Source organism: Phodopus roborovskii, unplaced genomic scaffold (assembly GCF_943737965.1).
Source record: "Phodopus roborovskii unplaced genomic scaffold, PHOROB, whole genome shotgun sequence".
In the NCBI taxonomy this organism is placed as follows: domain Eukaryota; kingdom Metazoa; phylum Chordata; class Mammalia; order Rodentia; family Cricetidae; genus Phodopus; species Phodopus roborovskii.
The window spans coordinates 7,980,660-8,007,990 of record NW_026126558.1 but is presented as its reverse complement, the minus strand read 5'-3'; positions in this window follow the sequence as shown (position 1 = coordinate 8,007,990).

Below are 27,331 nucleotides of genomic sequence, written 5' to 3'. Positions count from 1 at the left end.
CCCTTGCTATGGCTTCAGTTTGCCTCTCAGCATGAGGCGAGGTTTACTGTCCCCCATCTTTGACTGAGGATACTTCCGGCAGTGGGGGGATCCACCATAGCCAGTTCTTACACACCACTGGGATATCTTACTGCTCATCTTCCCTGGGGTTTTGTGGTCCACAGCAGAGACTTGGCTCTGATGGCTGGGATGAGGGTAGAGAGCATAGAGTTTCCAGGGATGGTTCTTCAGAGGCAAGTAGAAATGACTCCTGGGCTGTGAGCCTGTGTTTATTGATGCCAAAATCCATACTGAACCGGGAGTGGCCCCACCAACCCTCCTACTGTGCAGGCCCCAGATGTTTGGTGTGGGGTAGCCACATCTGCTTGCTGAGCTGAGTATTCCAGTTGTCAGTCTCTTCCAGTTTTAAGAGACCCCTTACACCTCACCCCCCACCAGGAAAGGCTAACCTCATGGGAGCCAGATCCCATTTATCCCGGACACAGATCCAGCTAGAAAAGACTACAGGTGGCAATAGCCCTGCTGAGCAATGGTGACCAGGGCCACATCCTACACTCTTCCCCCACTGAGTGACAGTATTAAAGGGTTTCCCCCTATGAGTTCAGATGTTGAATGACAGTATTAAAAGGTCAATCTGACACGTGATCAAAACAAACCAGGCACAGAGGGAGTGATGCAAAGCTGGCCAGGCCGCACACGGTTTCTTAACGTGGCCTGTGCAGTGAGGACGGGATTTCTCAGACCTGCTTTACGGCTCCCCTAAGTAACATTATCTTGTTAAAGACATTAACCTCAGGCCTTGGCTGTTACATATTTAGTTTTATTGTGTTTTCATCCTGGGGAGAGACCTGTAGGAGACACTCCTCGGCGAGAAAAGGGTCGAGGGTCAAGAAAACATTGAATGTCAAGGTGGCCAAAAGGCTGCTTGGGGAACGCTGGCCAATTACAAAGAACAGACAGTGCTGCTCTTCGTGGTCTGTTTTATGATCTAAAAAAAAAAACTATGAAATACCGAACGTTAATAACCCTTTCATAGTTTTGCTCAATGTGACACAGCTGTGAGAGAACGCTCCTGAGCTCGAGCACGGACATGGCAGGGAAAGGCTGTCATCCTGCCCCATGGGGCTGAAGCCACCCCAGCTGGGGCAAGTCTTCAGAATGAGGAAACCCACCTGCCTTGGTACCCCACAATACCCATGAAACAGCTGCAGGACCTGCCCCTCCAACCAGCCAGCGAGCGGGAAAAGGACCTTCATTCTGACTGACTGGGTCTCAGGGCGGAGGGGGGAGGCAAGATGAGGGCTGGGTGTGGGCACTCAGCTGATAGAGAGAGCCTGGGCTTATGGTCTCAGCTTCTCTATGATTTCCTCATCTGAGAGAAGACTCTAGAAACAGGGCCAAGCAGAAGCCAGCTGGATTGAACCGAACGCTGGCTCTTGAGCTCTTAGCTCCAGACCATCTCTCTAGTTCATGAATGGCATTCTTTCTAAATCTCATCCACTCCTGGTTTGATAGAAATCATCACCAAGTATGACTTAGGAGCACCCCATGCTTCTTGTCCCCAGTTCCCTCTCATCTTCAGGGCCCAATGTCATGGGTGTCAGGATCTAGACAAGGAGACTGTGCTGGCCAGGAACGCTGGATGTCAGTACTATGCTTGACCCATGTTCTTTCCACATACCACAGGGTTTCAGCTTGCTCACCCTCAAGGTTGGCCCACAGACCCTGAGACCAGAAGTGAGCAACAGAAGGGAGGTGTGGCTGATGGTAGACCCAGGGCTCATGTCTGAGATCCCTGACTGGATGGTCCTTGCCTGCCTCATTCTGGCTAAGCAGGAATGTTTTGTGAATCGTCTGACCATCCTGCATAATGTCATCTTCTCAACTTGAGATAGGTCTTCTTGTGCTTGGATGTTGGAGCATTGACTACACTTTTTTTCCTACCCTGTGCACAAATAATCTGAAAGCCCGAACATGTAGAAAGCTGATCCTGGGGAAAAGGCACAGAATTCAACTTCTCCATCTTTTCCCCTTCTCCTTCCTTTGCAGGCACAGTGGACCACTGGCTCAGCTTCCTAAAGTAACTAGAATATTCCAACTTGGAATATCATCTGAGTTTTAGTGGCCAAAAATCCTCTGAAATACTGGAGTCTTAATTCAGAAAGTCTTTGTGTACCCTGAACCCTGCTCTTCAAAGTATAGATTTGTTCAAAGAGCTTTTCTGGAAGTCTATGTAGTAATATCTACTAAGTTTGAATAAACAGCAACTTGGCTTCCCCAAGGTTAGGGATTACAGAGAGGAAATAATTAAGGATGTGTGTGGACTTGACGATGAGATGTTCACTGTGGTGATGTTTATCTAGATGTCGGTCAGTAAGTGATGCCAGCAGCTCTGAGGCAGAGCCCTAAACTGCAGGGGGATTCCATTCAGAGGATGAAAATGCAGCCAAATCATGTGCATCTGGGAAAGGGTGAGCGACTGGGGTGGAGCTCAGCAGCAAGACCTTGGTTCAATTCGATCCCAGTGCCACAACAGGGAAAAAAGGAAAGGAAGGAGGGAGGGAGGAAGGAAGGGAAAGGAAAAAAAGGGAGGGAGGAAGAGAGAAGGGAAGGGATAGAGAAAGGAAAGGAAGGAGGAGGAGGGAGGGAGAAAGGGAAGGAGGGTGAGGGAGGGAGAGAGGACATGAATCATCAAGCAAAGGACTTGTCTTGTAAGCTCAAAGCTCATGCTTGTGTCCCAGCTCTGGGGAGGTGGAGAGGGTGACTCTGGGGTTTGCTGGACTACTTTGTGAGTTCCAGACCAGAGAGAGATACTGTCTAAAGAAAAACAAACGAACACAAAGGTGGCTGAAATGGCTTAGTGGGCAGAGGTGCCTGCTGCCAACCCTGACACAACCTGAGTTCAATCCGCTGAATTCAAATGATGGAAGGAGAGAACTGACTCCATAAAGCTGTCCTCTGACCTCAACATGTGTTCGATAGCGTGTGCGCCCATGTGCAAGTGCACACACACTAAATAATGAATAAATAAATTATTTTTCAAAGAATGGCATGATGAGATGGGTTAGTGGCTCTTGCCACACAACCCTGATGGCCTGAGTCTGATCCCCAGAACCCAAATAAAGATGGAAGACTAGAACAAACTCTGTAAAGTTGTTCTCTGGCCTCCATACATGTGTTATGGTGCACACACCCACACACACACACAATTATAAAAAAACTTACATGTGTATGGCACAACCAAGGTTGTCTTTGTCCCCTCACCACACACCTACTTATACATGTATACTACACACACACACACATATACACATATACACACGCATGCACACGCTCTCACACACATGCACACAAGCAAGCATACACAAAGTAGAGACTGTCTCTCTCTCTTTCACACATGCACACACACAAAACAGAGATACGGATGTTGGTCCTCAATTTCCTTTTTTTAAATTCAGTCTAGGACCTCAGCTCAGGGGACTGTGTTGCTCATATTTGGGATGGGTCTTCCTCCTTTGGCTAGCCCTGCTGGGTAACACCCTCACAGGCACACCCAGAGGTTTTATGTCTTCTAGATGATTTTAAATTGAGTTGACAATGGAGATTAGCCATCTCAAGTCTCCCCATTATCTACTTGACACCTAGATCCAATCATTTTAAACCATACTATTCCATACCTCTAAACCTGATGCTCAGAGACTCATGGCCATTTCATAATGCAAGAAACAGTCAGTCCAGCTTCAAAGGTCCCTGTAGTCTTAACAGTTTTGACACTGCTTAAAAGTCTAAAGCCTCTTCTAATATTCACAGTAAACTCTTAGTAGCAAGGCCCTACGAAATAAAGAACAAGTTAGAGATCTCCAGTGATTGATGGCACAGAAAGCAATCACCCACATCCAATGAGGAATGGGGGCAGGGTAGAGAAGGACCAGACCAGGGAACATCAAAACCCAGCCAGGCAAACACCAAGTCCTGCCATTCCATGTCCAGCACCTGCGGCTCCTGAGTCATCTGAGCTCCAACAGCTTTGAGTAGCTCCTCCCATCCAGCTCCACTTTCTTTGATGGATGTCCATGTCCTGGTATCTCCAGCATCCTCCTTGGGACATGTCCTCTATTGCCCCACTGAAGAGCTGGAAGCCTCCCTTTATAAGCACTCATCTCTTTAACAATTACTGCTGCTTTCTCCACACCACTTTCTCTGAAACTTGAAGCTTGCTCACATTTCCTTCTTAGACAAACTGCCTTGGTTGTCCACTTGCTTTTGTTTGTTTGCTATTGGCTTTGCTTTCTGATCTTGCTGCTCTGTCTCTCACTGCACTGTCAACTGAGAGCAGTGAGCAGTAACCATGCCACACCCTGGATGCCACCCTCCACCTCTCCCATCCCCCACCCCCATCTTGAAGTTTCTTGCACCAAATAAATTAGCTCATCACTTTTAAAAATTCAGGCTTGATCAAATGTTGAAGGCACAGGCCGAATGTAGCCAGGCTTTTCGCCAGAAGGTGGCCTGCATGACCTCTAGCTCAGTTCCTAAGACAGTCCTTGTTCCACGCAGAAACTTCACACAGGTCTCTACTGCCCACAGTTTTGTCTTCTAAGATCCCACCAGAATGGTCCTTGAGGCTCTGCTGGGTTCCTGTAACCCACAGCTCCAGGCCAGCATGCTCTCTTCAAAGGCCTAAGAGCCCAGACACAGGTTGACAGTACCAATAGCCCACTCCGTGGTGCCAATTACTTTTCTAGTTGCTTTGACAGCTGAGACATAGGGAATGGAGGCTTGTATCTTGACTCACTGCTGAGAGTGTCATCCATCCTTCAGAAGGCATGGCCACCGGAGCATGAGGCAGCGGGTCACACTGTGTCTGCAGTCAGGAAGCAGGTGGAACCGCTGGTGTTCAGCTCACTTTTTTCTTAATTTTTAATGATGTCTGGGCACCGGTCCACAAGATTGTGCCACTCACATTCAGGGTGGGTCCTTCCTCTCCATTAAGCTTCTGTGGCAACACCCTCACGCATACTTAGAGGTGTGTCTCTCAGGTGAACTGAAATCCTGGCAAGTTGACAGTGGCAATGAATCATCACATCTATATTTCCTTACAAGTGTTTAAAGTATTCTAGATAGTGCCAAGTCCTAACAGTGGTCACCAACAGGACAATACATAGGCTGGGGCAAGGGACATGGCAGTGGATACATGGAGGTTTTCTTAAATCATATTTTTATTTTCTTAGGAGCAGGCAAAGCTCCTATGAGGGATTCATGATGGGTGGTGTCCCTGACCATGTCTTTACATGGATTAAGTGTATTTCCCTGCAGTCACTTTAGCTTGTCAACCCTCTTTCCCCATCTGTCGCAAAGCACCAGGCTTTCTGCACTACGTGGCTTCCAGCATCACTGTCCTCTGTGGGTCATTTTCCTCATGTAGACAGATTACCACCTGCAGCCCCTCCCCTCAGCACAGCTTAAGCTATCATCTCTTGCAGAAGTCAAGAGTAGAGAGGTCCCACCCTCAGCCAGGAAGGAGGCAAAGCATGAACTGCAGAAGGACGGGACAGGGAGGTGCTGACCCTGGATGCAGCAGAGGAGCCAGCAGCAGACAAATCCTACCACACCCTACACCGCCACCACCACCCCCTGCCTTGGACTCTGGGCCCAGGACCCAGAACACACAGGGACTCCTGTGGGCTGCTGCTGAAGCCCATGTGACAGGATAGAGTTGTGTCTCCAAGTGGCCTTCTGAACAGGCAGGTAGAGCGTACACAGGCTCCCCTGTCCTGGGTTTCCACCGGGCAGACAGAGGCCTGCAGTTCAGAGCTATATCAGGCATTAGAACGTATGGGGATGGCAGTGGGGGCAGGGCCAGCAACAGAGGGAAGAGGCACAATTGTTCAAGACTTTTACCCACCTGCCAGCCTTCCTTCCCCTGCAGGGTAGGCGAGCACTCAGAGCTGAGGGGTTCCCAACAGCAGGACTTGACTCTACAAAGTTCCACAGACATGTTCCTCTTTTTCCAGTTGGCTGGGAAAGCTGACTCAGCAGCCCACACAGCTCCCTGGCTTCCTGAACAACAACACTCCTCCTCCACCACAGGCAGATGATGCTGAGGCTGATTTTCCTGTACACAGCTGTGACAGAAGATGCTCTCACACACAGGTGAGCCTCAGTGGGCACCTGGGGACCAGGGTTCCTGAGTGTGACTCAGCAGAAGCAGGGTGGGTAAGTCAGGAAGGTTCCAGAAAGGACTGTCTGTGCCAATCCATGATGGAGCCAGGGGTCAGATGGGTACCTCAAAGGGACATGAAAACTCACACTGTCAGACAAAGAAGGGAGACTGGAAACAACCCATGAGGTTAACACTGACTCTGGTGTGGATGGACAGGTTGTTGCATCCTCTTACCCATCCCATGATGCCAAGGTTCCCTGGTGCTGGCTCCTGGCAGTGACTCCCCACAACTACGCCAGCTCCAGGGCAGGGGAATGGGAGATGTCATTCTGTAAATATGTTTTTCATACTGGTTAATGAATAAAGCACTGTTGGCCAATAGGAAAGCAAGACAGGCGGGACTAGGAGACAAGGAGGAAAGAGGAAGTAGTAGGGAGGAGTCAACATGGAGAGTCTGGAGAGGGCAGGACGCCAGCCCGACTCTCTGGTAAGATGAAACCATGTGGAAATATATAGATAAACAAAAATGGGTTAATATTTAAGACAGAGCTAGCCGATAAGAAACAAGTAACAGGCCAACAGCATTTATATCTAATATAGAGTGGCGGAAAACTTACTCCTAACATATGGCTCTGCAATGTGGCTAATAAGAACTTCCACTTAAAATTTAACAAAAGCTTAAAAAAGGGTTTTAGAAACAAAAGAACAAAGACAAGCAAGGCTTCTTGCTAATAGCATTTTTATGGTTTGGACTCTGTTTTACGAGAGACAAACAGAGACTTGCGTGGCTCCTTTAAGGAAGATTTCCTGACTCAGCATAAGGGACAAAAACCCCTGCACTGCTTCAAAGAAGTGCTGCTAACAATTTATTGGTGTGTACGAGAGCTGTCAATGGCTGTGGCCACATCTCCAAGCTGGCAACATGCTGCTGGGTGCAACGTAGACCAAGGCAGTGAGCACAGCTCTCAGTTCTGGCAGTAAAAGTACCTGCTGCCATCTTGGATAGACCGCAGCTAACACAACTATGACTTTCATTTTAGGAATGTTGTTGTTTACCAGCTAAAAGACTCAAAGCCATAAAATGATAAAGATTTACATTAAAGACAGATTCACATTAAGAAAAAGCACTAAAGGTTTATGGTGTGTTCTAAAATATGCGTAGGCTTGGGAGAGAAAAAGAATAAAAAGGTTTTTAAAAGACAAAGAGGAGCTGGGTGTGGTGGCACACACCTTTAATCCCAGCACTCAGGAGACAGAGGCAAGCAGATCTCTGTGATTTCAAAGTAAACCTGGTATGCAGAATGAATTCCAGGACAGATAAGAGTTACATAGAGAAACCCTGTCTCAAAAAATGAAAAAAGTAAAAGAAACAGAGTAATAAAAAAGCCACATAAAGATGGAAAGAACAGAGAAACTGTGGATACTATACGCTATTCTGTTGTCTTTAAATTGTTTGACTGCTGAGGAAATAACAACAACTGATAAAAGAAATGCTGCTGGATTAATTCAATTTATATATTTTAAAAATGTTTTGACTCCAAAATTTAAGTCTAAGGACAGGTTACTGGGGAAAAGGATTTCTTTTTTTCTTTTTTCTTTTTTTTTTTTTTTTTTCCACAGAAAATGAAAAGCTGTGGATTCCTTCCAGACTAACATGGTTTGATCAAGCAAGGTCCCCTGAAACAGTGTCCCAGGTGATCCAACATTCAAAACACTTGGGACAAGCCAGCCTTGCAGACTACAGTCAGAATTTCTGTGTTTTCTTAGGATCTCCATGACAGCACCCCCTACCATCAGGAAGCAGTTTGGAAAGAACGACACCCAAATTCCCAAATATTGTTTATAAATATTTGTTTTCATTTAAATGGACTTGGTTATAAATAGTTAATGACCACAACCAATCTTTTTAAAGGTAAAAGGGGATTATGGTATAGATATGAATACTTTGTTTTGGAATGGATTTTCATTTATTGATACAAGTTTAATGTCAATTTTGTGATATGTATATTTCTCCTCTTGTTTAGGTATTTTGTTTATATAGCTCATTTAGAAATATAATGTATATTTTAATACAGATTTTAGATAGTTATCTATGATAGTCAAAACTTATAGTTAAGTTAGTTAGGACTTCTAAATATACAGAGATGTATTTAAGATGAATAGGCATTCTTCAAACCTTTCAAAGACCTACAGAATATGACATTTAAATGGTTTAGGGTTTTTCTTGACAGTGAGACATACCTGCTCCTGTCAACACCACCTGCATCAGAAAGGAAGATGGACATTGAAGAAACTCGTTATGGAGTTTACTTCTAATATGGCAAGACTAGCCATTTGGACAAGATACTGCTCTTGTCTGGATTGTTTGACTTTATGCTGTATAAAGTGGACATGCAGGACCCATAGAAAAGTGACTGCTGATTCAAGATGGACATTGCTACAGAGTTCTTGCTTCATGGAAGAGTCTGCCAGACAGTCTGCAGGACACAGAGAAAAATGACTAACAAACTGCCAATACATGAAAACAGTTTAAAGTTTTCTGCTTTGCTCAAGAGTCTGCCAGGCACACTATGGCCTATGGACTGAAGATGGAAGATTACAGAAGAACTTCGGGTGACTGACCAGGCAGTGAGTTGTCTCTGTCATTTCTAGAGTTTATATATAATCCTTCTGTGGTCTTTGATGGAATTGAAGACAGATAGTTATGGTTATACTTTTTTTTTTAGTTAGGCTTAAAGATAAGTTACATATAGGACTTTAGACTCACAAAGATAGAATAGATGATGGAATATTTTCTTAAATCTTGCTAAATGTTAATGAACTAAATATTGTTAACTGTGATTCTTACTTGATAAGTATTGTGTTATGTATTTTGCTATGTTAAGGTTAAAACCCTTCATTTTATTTAGACAGAGAAGAGGAAATGATGGGAGATGTCATTCTGTAAATATGTTTCTCAAAGTGGTTAAGGAATAAAGCACTGTTGGCCAATAGGAAAGCAAGACAGACGGGACTAGGAGGAAAGAGGAAATAGTAAGGAGGGGTCAGCATGGAGAGACTGGGGAGACCAGACGCCGGCCCCACTCGGTAAGATGAAACCATGTGGAAATACTTAGATTAACAAAAATGGGTTAATATTTAAGACAGAGCTAGCTGATAAGAAACTAGTACCTGGCCAACAGCATTATGTCAAATGCAGAGTCTCTGTGCATTATTTGGGGCTGGCACAGCGGCAGTGGGCAGAAAAATTTACTCCTTACAGCAGGGGGATGAGGAAGTTTCCCAAACTAACAGAGACATTGTAAGCCAGGCCAGCAAGGTGGGGGTAAGGACTAGCCTGGAGTGGGAGATAGTATAACACCAAAGCTGCCACGACAATGAGACTCAGGGGAGTGAGGAGACCCCCTGCAGGCCAAGCTCCTATTTCCATGATGGGTAGGACTGCTTCATGATTGACAGCTCCTTTCATTTGAAGTGGTTACATGGAGTGTGACAAGCCTCTCCCAGCTAGGTGGGCACATCAACCATTTAAATACATATAAAAAATACAGCAGCAATGCCTGAGAGGGACTCTAGATTGGGGGAGGGGAGTGCTTGAAGAAGGCATCCTTTCTTTCTGGCCTGGCATTGTCTAAGCCAGCATCCACTGTCAGCATGTTCCTGTGGGTGAATGGTGGAGACAGAAAACCTTCTGCCAATTGGGGCTAAGCCACATACCAATTCATTTGTGGGTCCATCTTGACAACCTAATCTGGACACATAGTACTGTGATTTAATGTGTCCCTCAAATTCATGTGTGGGAACCATTTGGTCATCTGAAACAGGTAGGGCCCAAAGGAAGAGACTAGGTCATAAGATAGGTGTCCTTGTGGGTGGGATTAGGACTTGAAGGGTAAGGATCCAGTCTATCCCTGTCATCCTTCTGCCACCAGAGGACATAGCAATTAAGGTGCCATTTTGGAAGCAAAGATCAGGCCCCCACTAGACATAGAACCAGCTGGGAACTTCCCAGAATCCACAACTATGAGGAAGAGAAGCAATGTCAGCTTAGCTTGTAATGTCATGTGATAGCAACACAGGGGATTCACATGGGGTACTCACCTTGGGGTACCACAATGGCTTATCTTACAAGGCAGTCACAGCAAACCCTGAGATGGAAGACTAGTCTTTAGGGAAATGCCCCTGGAGGCAGAAGTGCCACCAACGTCACCAAGGCTCAAGTAAAGCAGTACAGAAGCTCTCAAGTGCTGGCTGATGGCACACCCTGTGCTCTGATCAGACCTCTTTCTTTCCTGGTCACTGTGTTCAGAGACCCTGATGTCCCGTTTGCTCTAGGCAAAGCAAACATAAGCTTGTAAAGAGTTGCCTTGGATAAATTTGAAATATAGGCTAGCTACAGGAGGTTGGGAGAGGACTACGTCTGCACAAACACAAGTATCCACATTAGCAGCCCAGCATGGTGGCCCACATCTATAATCCCAACACTGGGGAAGCAGAGACAGGAGGATCTGTCCAGGACTCACTGTCCTGTCACCCTAGTCAAACGGGTCAGCTCCAGGTTTAGTGAGACCATGTCTCAAAAAGTAAGGAGAGTGACTGAAGAAGAGTGTGGATGTGGACCTCTGGCCTCCATGCAGGGGGATATGCTCGAGCACATGCACATGCACGCACGCATGCGCACTACTGACAGCTAGCCATCTGAGGCATCCAAGGCTGAGCTATGATTTGACCTGTGTAGGGCTCAGGACAGGGTGCAGAGGCTCCTGGCCCCTTCCCAGCAGCCCCTTCTAAGCCCCAGGAAGAGTCACTGCACTTCCCAGCCACTTCCTGGCTGAAGAGCAGCCTCACCATCATGAACTTGATCATGAGTCAACCAGGGGGCACCGTCTCTCCTGGGCCCCCTCCGTTGGGCCCCTCGGAGCAGGTGTTCCCCGGGCGAGGTCTCAATGCTTACATAACCCTGGTTCCATTTGGAAGGATGAAAAATCGCCCTGCAGTTCACTGTAAACAGGCTTAGGCTCACCCAAACACACCGAGGAAAGGTCAGCAGATTATTCATGAGCCTCTCCTGCCCCCTTTGTCCCTCCACCCCACCCCAGCTGCAGACATCCTGGTACCCACCCTCTCCACCTGGCCATCCAGGACCTGGCGATGGGGGTCTCCGATCTCCTCAGCAGCACCGAGGACCCTGTCTTGGCAACTGTTCCTATAAGAAGAGGCCAGGAGGAGGAGGAGGTACAGGAAGTTACTAGAGAGGCTGCAGTGAGTAGAAGCTAGCTCACGGAAAGGCCATCTTTCACCGTGACAGAAATGGAGCTAGGAACTCAGAGGGAGGGGCCAGAGAGTTTTGTTCAGAGGAACAAGGTCTCAGCTGTGCACTAGCTAACAGAGCTCCATAAAACTTCCACAAGGCACTTGGAGGGTCCACGGGTATCAGGCTTGAGACAGTATCTCAGGTCTATTTTACAGATGGGCTAGGCCTCTTCTCTGTGAGCTCTGTGTGGAACCCCTTCCAAGATGGCTCAAGGCAGATGGCTGCAGCTATAACCAACCAGGTGAAACCTGAGACTTGCTAAGGGTCTCAGGAAGGACATTTGAGTGTCCTATTTTGAAATGGAAGTGTGGGTATGTTGTAATGGCTGCAGACCCACAGTTAGGCATACTTTCTGCTAACACATAGGAATGCCCCGCTAATGGGATCCCAGATAGAAGGCAGCAGAGTCATCTGGGAACTTGGAATTAATTTGGTGTCACTCAGACCTCCTGAAATACCAGGGAAGATGGATAGGGCAGACTCTGTCCATGTTCTTTTGTTTGCTGGTTTTTGTTTTGCATTGTGTGGTGTGTGTGCCAGTTGGGTGCACATTTGTGTGCCAGTACATGTGTACATGTATTCACATGTATGAGCAGTCAGAGTCAAACCTTGGGTGTCATTTTTTTTTTCAGCTGTTTGATTTGTTTTTTGAGAAAGGGTCTCTAATTGGCCTTGAGCTCAGTCCATAGGCTAAGCTTAGTGGCCAGCATGCCCCAGGGATGCCCCATCTCTGTCTCTCAGAGATGGGATTACACATATGAACTCTTGTGTTTAGATTCTTGAGAAGGGAACTCAGGTCCTAATGCTTTCATGACAAGCACTATAATGACTTGGATGCTGGTATTCCACCAACTCTGCAGTCTGATGCTTTCACCGGGGTCTGCTGGGCCTGACCCAGGGGTAGAAGAGTAACTGAATCTGTAAAAGGAGGTCAGACCAGTTTTTGATTCACTGGTTGTATCTACTCCAGCAACATGCAGAGGGCTAGACAGAGGGCTCCCCCACATCCTCCCCTGCACATGGTGGACCTTGCCCAGAGAGTAGTCAGACCATGTCCTGAGGCTTCTCATGGACTCTGGCTGAAGCAGGGGACAGGTGGGTGGGGCTCAGGATGCCATGTGAGTGCCTAGAGAGCACAGTGCTTGTCCAGAGCTCATGTGTGGACAGTGGGCCGAACTATGAGGGGAATCAAACACGGAGGATGGTTTGGGTATGTGTGTGAATAGAGAGCTGGATCTTGGGGTGAATGAAGCATCCTGAGCCAGAAAGTCCCAACCATGAAATAGGCAAAGTAGCATATTGGTTCAATATGTGATGGTTCCCACATGTCCAGAATTTCTATAGTCATATCTGACCTTATTTCTTCACCTTTGGTGGTAAGACACTCTGACCTTCCACTGGCTTTGGAAAATAACAGCAAAAAGTGCAACCTACCTGGGATGAGTCAGCAGTGGTCCAGATTGTTGCCATGGAGATGGATCCAGGGAAACCCTGACACAGTGGAGGCTGTCATGAAGGTAGGGGCAGGAGGCACAGCTATGTCAGGTAACCTTCTGTGTGAGCTCCTTACTCTCATCTGTATTTGCTACAGAACTGATGATCACACATCTCAGACTTGCCCAAATGAGGCTGGACACCAACATTACTGGGGGACTTGTTTAGGGACCCAAAGTTCATTAGCGAGCACCAGCTTTGGCTTTCACAGTCCACTGAAGGCAGAAGAGAAGGGATGGTCATGGATGGATACCTGCTGAAGAAAGCACAGGGAGGTGGCATAAGGCAGTGTCTTAGCTCTTCCTCTCAGGGAAGAAGGAAAAGAAAGCAAGAATCCATCCATATGGATGAGCAAGCCTTTTGCCACTTACTCAAACATGGCTGTACAGACTATGCCCCCTCCCAGCCTTAGTTAGCAAGCCCTAGCATATGAATACAGCTGATATGTTTAAATTCAGACATGTAGGATTTGTTTACATCCAGTTTTACACCCTAGTTTATATCCAGTTTTAAACCCTAGTTTACATCAAGACTTGGCTCTTCAACATCTGTGTGACTTAGGAAAAGTTATTCATTTCTGTAAGTCTGTTTTCCTGTCCATTGAGTGTGCATGGCAGGACATGAATATTGGAACCATGACCTCCAAAAAGTTACTCCAACAATAGCATCTGCTGTTGTTTCCATGCTAACATGATGGCAATGATGGTGATGGCATAAAGGATAATGGTGATGGTAATGGTAGTGCTGAAAATGATGATGGTGATGGTGCTGTTAGTGTTGATGATGATGGTAGTAGTGGTGAAGGTAGTAGTGATGGTGGTGATGGTAGCGATGGTGATGATGGTAATGAACTCTAGCCTTAGGCATAATCCTACTGCAGGATAACCTCTTAGAAGAAAAGGAGGAGGAGGAAAAAGAGGAGGAGTGGGAGGGGAAAGAGGAGGGAGTATCAGAGCTGTTTCCCTACTTTCCCTCATCTTAGATACAATTGATCCAATGATGTCTCCTACCTGGTTCCCACACCGACTTTACTGAATGCCTTTCAACACCACCCCAGATTTACTTCCCGAGCAGCTGGTCCTCTGCACTGTACCCCGGGGCATGGATGACTTGGATTTTTTTTCCTCATCCTACACAATGTTTCAATAAATACAGGAAATGTGGATTTGTTCCCAGACATGACTGTACAAAACTCTGATGGATAGTGCACACTCCTTTTTTGTTTTGGTTTTTTTTTTTTTTTTTTTCCCAAGACAGGGCTTCTCTGTATAATAGTCCTGGCTGTCCTGGAACTAGCTCTGTAAACCAGGCTGGCATCAAACTCACAGAGATGCACCTGTATTTGCCTCCTGAGTGCTGGAATTAAAGGCATGTACCACCACCTTCTGGCTGCATATTCTTTTTTTTTTAACCACCCTAATCCAGTCTCAAAGCTGACTTTCCCAAATTCCACATGCAGCTGGACTCCCTGGGCTATTCCAAATCCAAACTCCATCTTTTTGAGAAGAAAAATTCCAGGCTGGTTGGGTAGGTCTGTAAAACACCTTGAAACAAATGGTAATGTCACCCACCTCACCCTTAGGCAATTGTCCCTCCAAAGGGATAGCCCCAAGAACTGGAATAGGAAGGTCTGCAAACCTGAGATCAAGTCCTAGCACTGATGGTTAAGTTATGTAGCTTTGAATAAGTCACTGTGCCTCAGTTTTCTAACATGCCCAGAGAAGTAGTAATGGCAGTACTTGTCTGAGACAGCTGTAACGACCAAATGAGAAGTGTCTGATGTCTGCTAATAAAGACACACTGAGAGAATGCTTTGTTACAGATGAATATGTGTACAGACAGATGAATGGAAGGTGAATCATAAATGCAGGTATGAGTGTATGGGTAGATAGTAGACAGAATGGATGAGTGGAGTATTGGTGTAGGATGAGTAGAAGATGAGTGAATAGATGGTAGAGAGATGATAGGTGATAGGTGGATAGATAGATGATAGATGATAGGTGGATAGATAGAGGATAGATAGATGATATGTGGCTAGATGATAGATAGATAGATAGATAGATAGATAGATAGATAGATAGATAGATGATAGGTAGGTAGGTAGGTTATAAGTGGATAGATGAATACATGGGTGAGTTGATAGATAGGTTAGTGGATGAATGGATGGATGGATGAATGTATGGATGGATGGATGGATGAGTGGATGGGTAAGCTGGTAAATGGCTAAGTGAGTCAATGAATAGGCTGATGGATGGGTACATAATGGATTGATGATGGATAAATAGATGGTGGATGCAAAAGTTAGATGGTGGGTGGGCAGATGGAGAAAAATAAAACAGATGGGTAGAGGAGTAAGCCTCTGTCCACCACATGCTGTGGGTGGGTCCCTCTTTCTTTATCCTGGTGAAAATTGCTAGGTAGGTTCTGGTTCCTCGCCATGTCACCAAGGGACAGTTGTATTTCTGCATGGTGCTGCAAACATGTCATTAAAGTCTGAGCAGAGGCATTAAATGAATTAGGCTTCAAAAGTGAAGCTGGAAGTCTCTTTAAATCAACAATGTCCGAGTGTGGACCCAAACAGGAAAAGTACAAATGCCTGATAAACATTTTTTATGCTCAATATCCACAGCCACCAAATAAATGAAAACAAAAACTGCTTTGAGATCCTACCTCCACACCAATCAGAATAGCTATCCTTAGTGACAATGAACAATGGCAAGGATGCAAAGGAGATCTCTGTTGCAGAATATTGGTTTAACTATGCAAAGATGTGTTGCATTTGTTTAACTATGTAAAGATGTGTTGCTGTTTTATCGTGCCCATCTAAGGCACCTGATTGGTCTAATAAAAAGCTGAATGGCAAATAGCAAAGGAGGAGGTATAGGTGGGACTTCTGGGCATGGAGAGTATGAGGGAGGAGGAATTTAGACTGGGGGAAGAATGAATAAGAGATATCAGGGAGATGCCAGGGACTAGCCAGCCAGACACAGAAACACAAAAGTGGGACATACAGAATGAAAGAAAGACCTCAAGGCAAAACATAGATGAATAGTAACAGGTTAAACTAAGTTAAAAAGAGCTAGTGGAACAAGCCTAAGCTATATAATTAAAAATAAATCTCTGTGTCTTTATTTGAGAGCTGGTTATTGGCCCAAAGGAAATGCCACCCACAGACCCCTTAGCCAGTGCTGGTTGGAGTGGAAATGGATGCAGCCAGTGTGGAGGTTTCTTAAAAACCTAAGAATAGAATATGACCCCACTCAACCACTCCTTGGCACACCTCCAAAAACACCCTACCTTTACCATGGAGATATTACCCCAACCATGCTCATTGCTGCTCTGTTGACACCAATAGCTGGAAATGCATAGGCACCTAGATGTCCATCAACTGTTGGATGGATGAGACTGTGGTACATATACAGGATGGAATTTTATTCATCTTCAAAGACAAATAAAACTGTGACAGTTTCAGGATGGAACTGTGTGCTGGCTTGTTTCATGTGAACTTGACACAAGCTAGAGTCATCTGGAAGGAAGGGACCTCAATTAAGAAAATGCCTCCATAAGATCCATCTGTAGGACAGTTTCTTAATTGGTGATTGATGTGGGAGGGTCCAGCCCATTGTGGGTGGGGACATCCCTAGGCTGGTGGTCCTGGGTTCTATAAGAAAATAGGCTGAACTACCCTTAGAGAGCAAGCCAGTAAGCAGCACTCCTCCATGGCTTCTGCATCAGCTCCAACCTCCAGGTTCCCACCCTGTTGGAGTTTCTGTCCTAATTCCCTTCAATGATGGACAATAACATAGAAGTCTAAACCAAATTAACCCGTTCCTCTTCAATTTTGTTTTGGTCTTGTGTTTGTCTTAGCTAGGGTTTCTATTGCTGTGAGGTGACATCATGATCATGACAACTCTTTTAAAGGAAAACATTTAATTGGGGCTGATTTACAGGTTCAGAGGTTTAGTCATCATGGTAGAGTTCAGGCAGACATGTGCTGGAGAAGGATTGGAGAGTTTTACATCTGTATTGGCAGACAGCAGGAAGGGGTTGGGGTGGGGAGACACTGGACCTAGTTTGAACTTCTGAAACCTTAAAGCCCCCCCCCAGGAAAACACTTCCTCCAACAAGGCCACATCTGTTATGAACTATTACTTTAACTAGGTAAGATGAGTTACATTTGTTTATGTTGTGGAATATTACTTTAACTATGTGAAGGTGTGTTACATTTGTTTACGCTGCATTTGTTTAACAATATAAAGATATGTTGTTGTCTCACCTTGCCTGCCTAAGTCACCTGATTGGTCTAATAAAAAGCCAAATGGCCAATAGCTAAACAGTGGAGGGATAGGCAGGGCTGGCAGGCAGAGAAAATAAATAGGAGGAGGAATCAGTGTCAGAGAAAGGAGAGAATGAGGGAGAAAGAGAGAGAGATGCTGAGTCAGCCATCCAGCCAGCCACCAGCCAGATACTGAGTAGGACATATAGAATGAAAGGTAAAAAGCCCAAGGCAAAATGTAGATGAAGAGAAACAGGTTAGTTTAAGATATAAGAGCTAGTGGGACAAGCATAAGCTAAGGCTGAGCATTCATAACTAACAATAAGTCTCCGTGTCATGATTTGGGAGCTGGCTGGTGACCCAAGGGAAGCCTGCCACACACACCTCCTAAGAATGCCACTCCCTATGAGGCCATGGGGGCCATTTTTGTTTATACCACCTCAGTGTTTCACCACAGCAATAAAAACCTTAACTACAACAAGTTGGTGCCAGGATAGTAGGGTATTGCTGTGACAGACCTGACCATGTTGTTTAGGGAGAATTATTGAAAGACTTTGGAACTTCGGGGAAAAGTCAGTGAGTACTGAGACCTGAGAGCAGTGTAGACGATGGAGATCGGGCTTGAGAAGTTTCAGAGGGAAGCAAAGACTCTCCCGGGCCTTTTATGTGAAGATTCCATAGTGTCTTTTCAGCTGGAACTGAAGAATCAGCTGTGATTAACAAGAGACCAGAAGCACTAAAGTCAAATCTTTGTTTTGCTTGGACAGTGGGTGCTGGTCAGCTGGGGCTGGAGAATCCACTGTGATTAAGAAGAGGCCAGCATCACTGAGGTGACGTTCTCTGGGAAGTGTTTCCTCAGGGTCAGCACACAGAAGCTGTGTTCCAGAGGTGGCCAAGGTTGTACCTTGTGCTGCCAGCCAAACTGGTCATGTGTCAGAATCATACAGGAGGTACTGGTTTTACAGGTGTGAAGGGATCACGGAGAGCAGCTGAGGCTTGCACTGTGTGTCAGGGCTGGAGCTCCTGAAGAGAGAGCCCAGGAGAGGCACTTAATGGTGAAAGTGCAACCTATTTGAAGCAGAAGACCCTAGCATTTTGGAGATGTCAGTACCATGGGATGAGCACCAAGGACAGAAGTAGATATGCATTGGAGCTGGCCTGAGCCCAGGGGACAAGCTGTGTGTGCTGCAGAGGACAGGGCTGGAGAACTGACACTTTGGAGGAGCCCAGAAGATCATGAGTGGATCCAGATATTGGACATTGACTTACTTACAATGTTAGAGTTTGGTTTGGTTTGGTTTTGTTTAGATTGTGACTCTGCCCTGGTTCTTCCCTCTTGAAGAAAGTGTTTAACTTAAAAAAAAAAAAAAAAAAAAAAAAAAAAAAAACAGGAGCCCATAGTTGAGAGACAGAATTTTTAAGAAGATTTTAGGGTGGTTTGTTTGTTTGTTTGTTTTTATTTTGTTTTGTTTTTCCCTCGGGGGGTTTCCTTGTGTATTCTTGGCTGTCCTGGAATTCACTCTGTAGACCAGATTTAGAGATCCACCTACCTCTGCCTCCCAAGTGCTGGGATTAAAGGCGTGTGCCACCACCTCCCAGAGGGATTTTAGATTTCAAAAGAGACTTTGGTAATGAGACTACTTTTAAAATGTTTGAATTGGTAAAGGCTATGGAACTTTTAAGTGTGTAATGTGTTTTACATTTGTGGTATTTATTAATCTGAGATCTTGGGGATGAACAATAACAAAACCCAGAAAGGTTATGGCTTAACAGTGATGTGTTTGTATGCCAAGCTGAGAGAGGGGGGTCGATTGTCCTGGATAGTTTTATGTCAGTTTGACATAAGCTAGAGTTATCTGAAAGGAGGGAATCTCAATTGAGAAAAGGTTTAAAAAAAGGCCTCTGTAAGACCTTGCTGTAGGGCATTTTCTTAATTAGTGATAGATGGGGGAGGCTCAGCCCATTGTGGGTGTTGCCATCCCTAGGCTAGTGGTCCTGCGCTCTGTAAGACAGCAGATTGAGCAAGCCATGATGAGCAAGCTCATAAACCACCCCTCCATGGCCTCTGCATCAGCTCCTGCCTTCAGGGTCTTGTCCTGTTTGAGTTCCTGTCTTGAGTTTCTTCAATAATGGATTACAATATGGAAGTGTAAGCCAAATAAGTCCTTTCCTCCCCAACTGGATTTTGGTCATGGTGTTTCATTACAGCAACAGAAACTTTGCTAAGACAAACTGGAACACATTAGGCTGTGAGAAGATCCAGGCCCAGAGACACAAACACTATGTGTTCTCACTCTTGTGGGTCTTAACTTTGAATTTTTAGATTTGTGTGTTTAACTGAGAGTGTCTGCAGAGGTCAGAAAGTGAGAAAGAGCCTGTGAGTGTGGGAGGAGATAGTAAAACATGTGATAAACTAAGGGGATGGGGAAGTAGAAGCTAAAGTGTTAAGCCTGGATGGATGCTGGGAAATGGGAGAGGAGAGGCAGTACTGGATATGTTAACTAAAACCTAAGGATGTGTGGAAGGCCTTATGGAAAAACCACTGCTTTGCAAAAATATAATTTAAAAGGGGAGTCTGGAGATGGAGGCATCCTACATGGATGGACAATGCCAGTCCCAGAAGACATGGGTTATTAAATGGAAATCTCAGTCTTAGGGGTTGGATACCTCCCTACAAGTTATTGGTCAGGAAGCTCCCAAAACAACAGAGTATTGCCATTGCTTAGTTACCCACTATACTAGACAGTGAGACCCTATTGCTGATTGCAAACCATGGAAAAATCAATCTGGAACTGACCAGGATATTCCCTCCTGCTGGGTGGCTTTCATAGTTCCAGAAGGTGCTATGCAGTTTTCTGGGAAAGAAAATAGGTCAATGGCCTTACCCAGTGGTGGAGCCTACATGCTACAGCACTTATAGGTCAAGCAAGTTGGGTCTACCACTGCAATAGTGGCATGATACTTGTGGGGATAATCAACTTCTTTATACTTGGATCCGAGGCCTGTTTCACGGGAGGGAATTCTTGCCTGGTACTATACATCTGGTCCATTACTCAGAAAGTCATAGGTACTAGGGTAGAAACCTACTATAGTTATTTTGCTTAAGAAGAATGTTGCCAAACGGCCTTGTAAATGTTTCTACCCATAGATTAGTGCTGCTCTCAACCTTGGTCAGAGAAATTTCTTTTTGCAAGGGGCAATAATTAATGCAGACTCACACGTCATCAAAGAACTAAGAAAATGGAACAGTGAAGTTCAGCCATAGACAGGACATCTGTATCAACCCTCTCGCTGCCCACAATCCAGGGAACATCATGGAAGAGGGCATGGCGCGAGTGTAAGAGACAGAGGATGGGGAGGAGAACTGTGAATCGCTGTCTTCTGGACACCACATGGCCGTGGCTCTCGTGAACTCTCACTGCACAAGATCAAGCCAGACAAAACCCCAGCATAGATAGAGAGGGGCTCATGAAACCCCACTCCTCGATGAGTGTTTTGACAGCTGAGAGCTGCTAAGGGAGGGAGAGGCGCTGTTCTCTGGGGCATGGGCGCTGGTAGGTTGCCCGTGCTCTGGTGGATGCCCCCCACCCATGCACATTTGGGCAGCACTAAAAAAGGAGAGAAGTACAGAAGTTGGGAAAGGGACACATGGAGGAGGCAGAGGGAGATGGATATGCTCAGAATACATTGTATACATGTATGGAATTCTCTAAGAGTAAGTTTAAAAACATATAGTAAGTAAAGTTGTGGAGACTACATAAAGGACACACAGTAACTTAATGATGTCACCCTGAGTTAATGGGTAAGATAAAACACAGATTAAAAAATAAACATGGCCTGGGAGATGGGCGGAGGAGGGAGGCAGCAGATCCCAGCAGCTTTGGTGCCTGCCGTGTGTGTGTGTATGTGTGTGTGTGTGTGTGTGTGTGTGTGTGTATGTGTCGGCAGATGACTTCCTGAATCCAGCTATATTTTAAAGCCTCAGTGTCCGCTGAGGTATTCTTCTCACTTCACAGATGGGGAAACTGAGGCTTATCAAGAGTGTTGGACATGTTCACAGTACTTCCTCTGAGGTCATGACAGGGATGGAGGTTGAATGGCCTGGGTTTTCCTAGTGTATGAAGCGACTCAATTCCCCCTCCTCCAGCTACTACTGAGCCAAGAACACACTCTGAACCAAATCCTAGGCAGGTTCAGCCCACCCTTTAATAAGTTTCTTACAAACTTGGGGCCAAGACTCTGGGTGACAAGGATGTGAATGGCTCCCACCATGTCTGAGAGATATGGCCACTCCAGGAGGCTCTGTAGTAACTGGGATGTCAGGGCTTCATTCAAAAGTGTCAAGGGGTGGGGAGCTCTTGGAGGAAGGGCCATGAGTCACCACAACTCCTCCCCACCATAGTAGCAATGCCAGCCTCCGCCATGCCAAACCAGGGGCAGGCGGGGGCTACGAGTTCAGTTTATGGGTCTCTTGGGCCACTTTCGGGTCTGTATCGTCAGCAGGCAACAGGTCAAATCTATTATGACTGGGCCTTTTCCAGCCCTCAGTGGTTGGAGGCAAAGCCAGCCTTACACAGCCACTCGTCCCATGTCCCCAGCCAGCTACAGCTTTCCTCGATGACACTCACCACTTTCTGATGTCCATCTGCCCAGTGAGGGGGTGCCATGGCCCCCAAGTCTTGCCTTCCTAGTCTCCTAATTGGGTGGGTATGGATGGTGCTGAGGGAGATGATGGGTCTTTCTGCACCCCATCCTCACATTGGGGGTTGTGGGGGTTAGTACAGCACAAGTATGCCCAGGAGTTTAGGCCACAGGGGGACCCAGGAGCTTCTCCATAAGAACCAGCACCTCCCTGGCATTAGTGAGAGATCCCAGTGAGAGCTGATTTGTGGCTCTGTTCGCGGTTGTCAGGAGAGGAGTCAAAAGTGAACTCTCCACTGTCAGCATACTTCCTGTTCAGTAAACATGGGATGTGGCCAGGAATTGCTATCATCGTTTATAGTTATTTTTAATTAGTGTGCAAAGTAATGGGTTCTGGAAGATGAAGTTCAGTGTTAGAGGGCTTGCATAGTGTGTGTGAAGGCCTGAGTTTGACACCCACTACTGAAAAAAGAAAAAAAAAAAGAGCAGTGGGCTTTGCTGTGGCATTTCCATACAAACGTCTTGGTGATACTCTTCCCAACTTACAAAACTCTCTCTCAACAGCTTCTCTAAGCCAAGGGCTGCAGGCCTGGCAACCCTAATGATGCACAGATTAAGATACACAGGACAAGGGGGGGGGAAATGGGTTATATATTTTATTCTGGGAGAAGTCACTTACACCAGAAATCAATGACCAGCAAGTTCCTGCTCCAAGGATCCACACCCAGGCTGCTCTCCATGACCCAACTGGAACCAAGAGATCGAGTTGTGGTCCGACCCCCGGCCCTAGCCTCCCACAGATCATGTTTGCATCTGTGCCCGTGTCCCACAGGCGTGGTCATCGCAACAGGTGTGGGCGGGGTGTATATCTCACTATACAACCCAGCTATTCTAGAGGCTGAAATGGAAGGACACAGAGTTCAAGGCCAGCCTGAACAACCATAGGGATTCAAACCAACCCAGGCAACCTGAGCCTGGATTGAACTGTGTTTGCTGCCCACCCATGTCACATTCTCCCCACCCTGCAGGGTCAGCCTAAATCATTCCCAAGGCCACTGCAGGTTCCCTAGGACCCACTCAAGCCACACAGGATCCATGTCAGAGCTCTGGGATGGAGATGCTTGAGGTCCCCTAAAGCCAGCTGCTGAATGACAGCCCACAGGGTTCACTGCCTATACCTGGGAGGGAGCCAAGCACTGCCTTCTGCAGTTTTTACTCTAAAATATTCCCAGCTGCCAACAGTCTCCGTAGCTGTCCACAGCCACTAATGTGGCTCATGCCCAGATGCCTATGTGCAGGTGGTCTCTGGAGTGGCATCTGGGTTCTCTCCTCAAGTGGTCCATAATGGGACTTCCTACCTGCTTCTTGCTTGACACCTGGAGACCCTGACCAGGAGGAGCCAACCCAGCATCCCATCCATGGAACTGCACTTTCTACCACCAAAGGGAGAGAGACTTCCAAGGCCCGCTGTGCCCATCAGTAAGCAGAGGGGAGGCTGCAGATATGTTGGTGTTTTAGGATTACCAGATGCTTTGGGTGGCTTGCAAGCACCAGGCCGGGTTTCTCATAGTGACATTGACAGAGCTGGAGACCTGGGAGATCCTGGTGGGGCAAACAAAAAGATGTCAAACCTTTCCCCTGGCCAGGGCAGGACCTGACGTAATCCGGTGGGGGACATTTGATTTAAATAATGACATTTAGATGAAAAAGACACAACCTCACCTCTCAAGAGAGTATCGTTTAAAAAGAAAGAAAGAAAAGCAATTGTTGTTTATTAAAATCAAAATTTCAACGATGGAGAATGTAGCTCAGTGGATATAAGGCTTGCCCAGAATGCATGAAACCTTTGGGTTTTATTCCCAGCACCACAAACAATACTGGGTATGGTTGCACATGCCTGTAATTCCAGTACTTGGAAAGAGGAAGTAGAAGGATCAGAAATTCAAGGTCATCTTGGGCCACATGGTGTGCTCGCGGCCAGCCTGTGCTACATGAGATCCTGCCTCAAAAAGGATTAAGTCAAAACTGTAAAACTCCATAACAAGCAAAATATCAAATTTTTTAGAAGCAAAAAATGTGATCCTGACTTTATAAAACCCTTCCTGGCTGGTCCATCCTGATTCTGGCCCAGGGCCTAATAAAACTTTATTTATTAAAAAAAAAAAAAAAAAAAAAAAAAAAAAAAAAAGCTGACCAATTACAGCAGATAATGGTTTAGCACTTTAATTTTTGCTCCTATGCTAAAATACCATTTATCTCGATCACCTAGATTTTGAGTATACTTCTGTTTGGTTTATTTAAGATTTGCTGGAGACAGAATTCAGGGACTTGTCCATGTTCAGTATACACTGCTACCAGACTGCACCGTTGGCCCTCTATTGCATCCTGCAGGTGGCCCTGCCCTGTGCCCCACTTTATGGATCTTCCTGGCTTGATATATGCCACATTTGAGGCTCATGAGAAGCCGGGCTTGGATTTAGGGGTACAGCCATGGTCTTCTAGGTTCTGTCCTGATTGGTGAGCCTGCATATTGGCAGAGAACATTCTGGGGTCCTTTCTGCTGACAGGGCACAGCCCTTGCCAGGGGTACTGGCATCAAAGTCTTTTCAACTTTAATGATGTATGACATTTTGGAGACAAAATACGGTTGGGCTAATCATGTTTTAATAGCCCTACCTTTCTGCGCGGCCCTCCTGCCCTGCTCACAGTGATGTTTTAATTTCCCAGCTCTGATGAGCCTCATTCCAACTAGGCATTCAGTTTCCCCACTTATAAATTTCTCTCCCAGATGTCGGATGCCAGGGAACTCTCCAGAACAACTCTACAAATATAATATTTAATATTGGATGTCAGTTTGGGTGTTCCACTCAATTTCCTGGAAAGAGCTTGAACCTCCTCTCCTTTGGGTGGGACATCCAATCAGCTCCGTACTCCCAGGCTAGCAGAGTGCCGTGTGATACCATGGAACCTAGCGCTCTCATTTCTGAAAGGCAAATTTGGAGCAGATGTGAGGAAAGAGTGTCATTTATTTCCAAATGCAGCCATTATCAGGCAAGCAGGCAGGAGGCTCAGCTAGCAGGGGCCAAGCTTGTGAGCCCCTCTCCTCCCCAGTACCACAGGCTTTCTGAGCAGCCCACCTACCTCAAAGGAAAGGCAGATAAAGGTGGCTGGCATGGCATCCCACTCTCTGCTCTGGAGGAGGAATGAAGGTAAGATGCAGAGCCTTGGACAGGTTTTCCACTGGACTTAGGATTTCATTTTTATTAAGGAAAAGGTCTCATATAGCCTAGGCTGGCCCCAAGTGCACTATGTAGCTCAGAATGGCCTTAAACTTAGGCTCCTCCTGCCTCTGCCTCCCCAGTGTTGGGGTTACTGGCACACACCTTCACACCCAGCTTATGCCATCCTGAGAATGGAACCCAGGGCTTCTTGCATGCTTGGCAGGAAGTCTATCAAATGAGCCACATCCCCAGCCTCTGACTTGTAGTTTTAGAACTACATTATTGGGGTACAGATACAGGGCAGAAATCAGTAGTCTCCCAAAGCCACCCCAGCTGGAGCCCAGGCTCACAAATGTCCTCTGTCCAACTGTCTCTTCATTTCTTGAGGTCACCCAGTTCTTTGAGCCTCAACGTTTCTGTTCCTGGCAGAAGTTCCTTGGTAACTTTCTGCTGTAGTAAGCTAGACATGCTGGAAAGAGAGCCCTGGGGCAATGACATGAGTGGAAACACAGCCTCAGACATCCAGGGCCAGAGAAGCCTGGGACCAGAGGGGACAGTGTGCCAAGTGCAGGAGGCAAGATGCCAGCAGGTACCTCAGACGCCCCATCCCATGAGAAAATGAAGGATCCCTGTGTGGGGTCCTCCTCTGTTACAGACAGATACAGAGTGGCAGAATTAACAGAGCTGGGAACTAGAACCTCACAAGAGGACAGGGAACTCTTGAGCCCTGCATGCTTGCTCTGGGCCCACACATAATTGAGGCAAGATGACAACAGAGCCTTCCCAGGAAGGCTGGCTCTAATGTGGAAATAAGTGTCGTGAAGTCAGAAGGTTAGGGTCTAGTCCTACCTCTCCTGGGCCTCCGCAGAAGGCCAACTGGGCCTCAGTTTCCCCAGGGTCAAAACTAGAAGTGGGACAGAGGAGCTTCAAGGTCCTTCTTGGAGTGCAGATTTCTCCCCCTTTACCTTCGCTGAGGACAGAGAGTGAAGGTGGGGTCCTTTGTCACCTTCTTGCCAGCACAGATGGCAACCTGAGTCCTTTGCATGTGGTGGCCCCAAGTGGGACTTAAGGAGCCATCTGGGGGAAATGTGTGGGTGGTTCCTGACCACCTCCTAACTTCTTGGTCTGGCTGAGTATGCAGGAATGTGTCTGTCCCTCACAAGGTTATAGAGCCCCCCCCACCCCATCACAAGTGACTGGGCCTCCCATCTGCTGGTATTTGCAGCAGGCGGGGTGTCTATTGTTTATTGAATCATAAAAGATGACCCCCACCTCACAGTTGTCTGCAAAGCAAAGCAAATGGGCCCCAATGACTAGAGTGGGTGAGCCTGTGGTGGGGTTATCTAAGACATTCTCTGCAAAGCCTAACCGGTGTTGGAGGGGGTGGTGGGATCCTGATATGACCCAGGCAAAGCTGGGGCAGAGTCAGAGAGCCCTTGGCTTCTGGGAAGGGCAAGCCCTCTCTGTAGGCCGCATGCCCTCATCCTTGCCATGGTGAAATATGTACTATTGAGCCATCTCAGTACACCCTGACCCATCACACATCATTGGACTAAGCAGTGAGTCCCAGTGAGCCCCATGTCAGTCTCTCTGCTACCTGTACATCTGTCCACTCATGGGTACCCTCTCACAGTCCTGGCTCTAGGATGAACACCAGGGACACACAGGAACACACACACACACACACACACACACACACACACACACACACATCCCCAGAGCCAGGCCTATGGATACCTAGAGGTAAAGCCACATTTCCTAGCCTCCCTTGCTGGTAGCTGGTGTTATTTGACTGCACTATAGCTATTAATATTAAGCTAAGAATGTGGTGACCTTATTATCCCCTAAAGCATCAAACAAACCCCTGCAGCTGACTGGAGCCCCGTTCTTTCTTCTGGGTAGTCCTCCTTCCTGCTGGCTGGAATAGAGGCGTGTAATGGAGCTGAAGCAGCCCTCTGTGTATGGGGGCACAGGGTCCACACTGCAGAGCAACAACATAACTGTCTGGTGGGTGTCACAGAGGAGAGGTGCCACAGCCCTGTGGTCTTGGTGTGAGAGACAGGGGAGTGGGTGGGGGGTGTCTTAGTCTTTGCTTCTGTTTGTTCTTGTGTTATCTTCACCTGGAGAACCCTGAAATCCGCCAGAGGACACAGTGGGGAGAGAGGCTCTGGCTACACACAGGGTGCTGCTGTAACTGCCCTGTGGGGAAGCTAGGACTACTA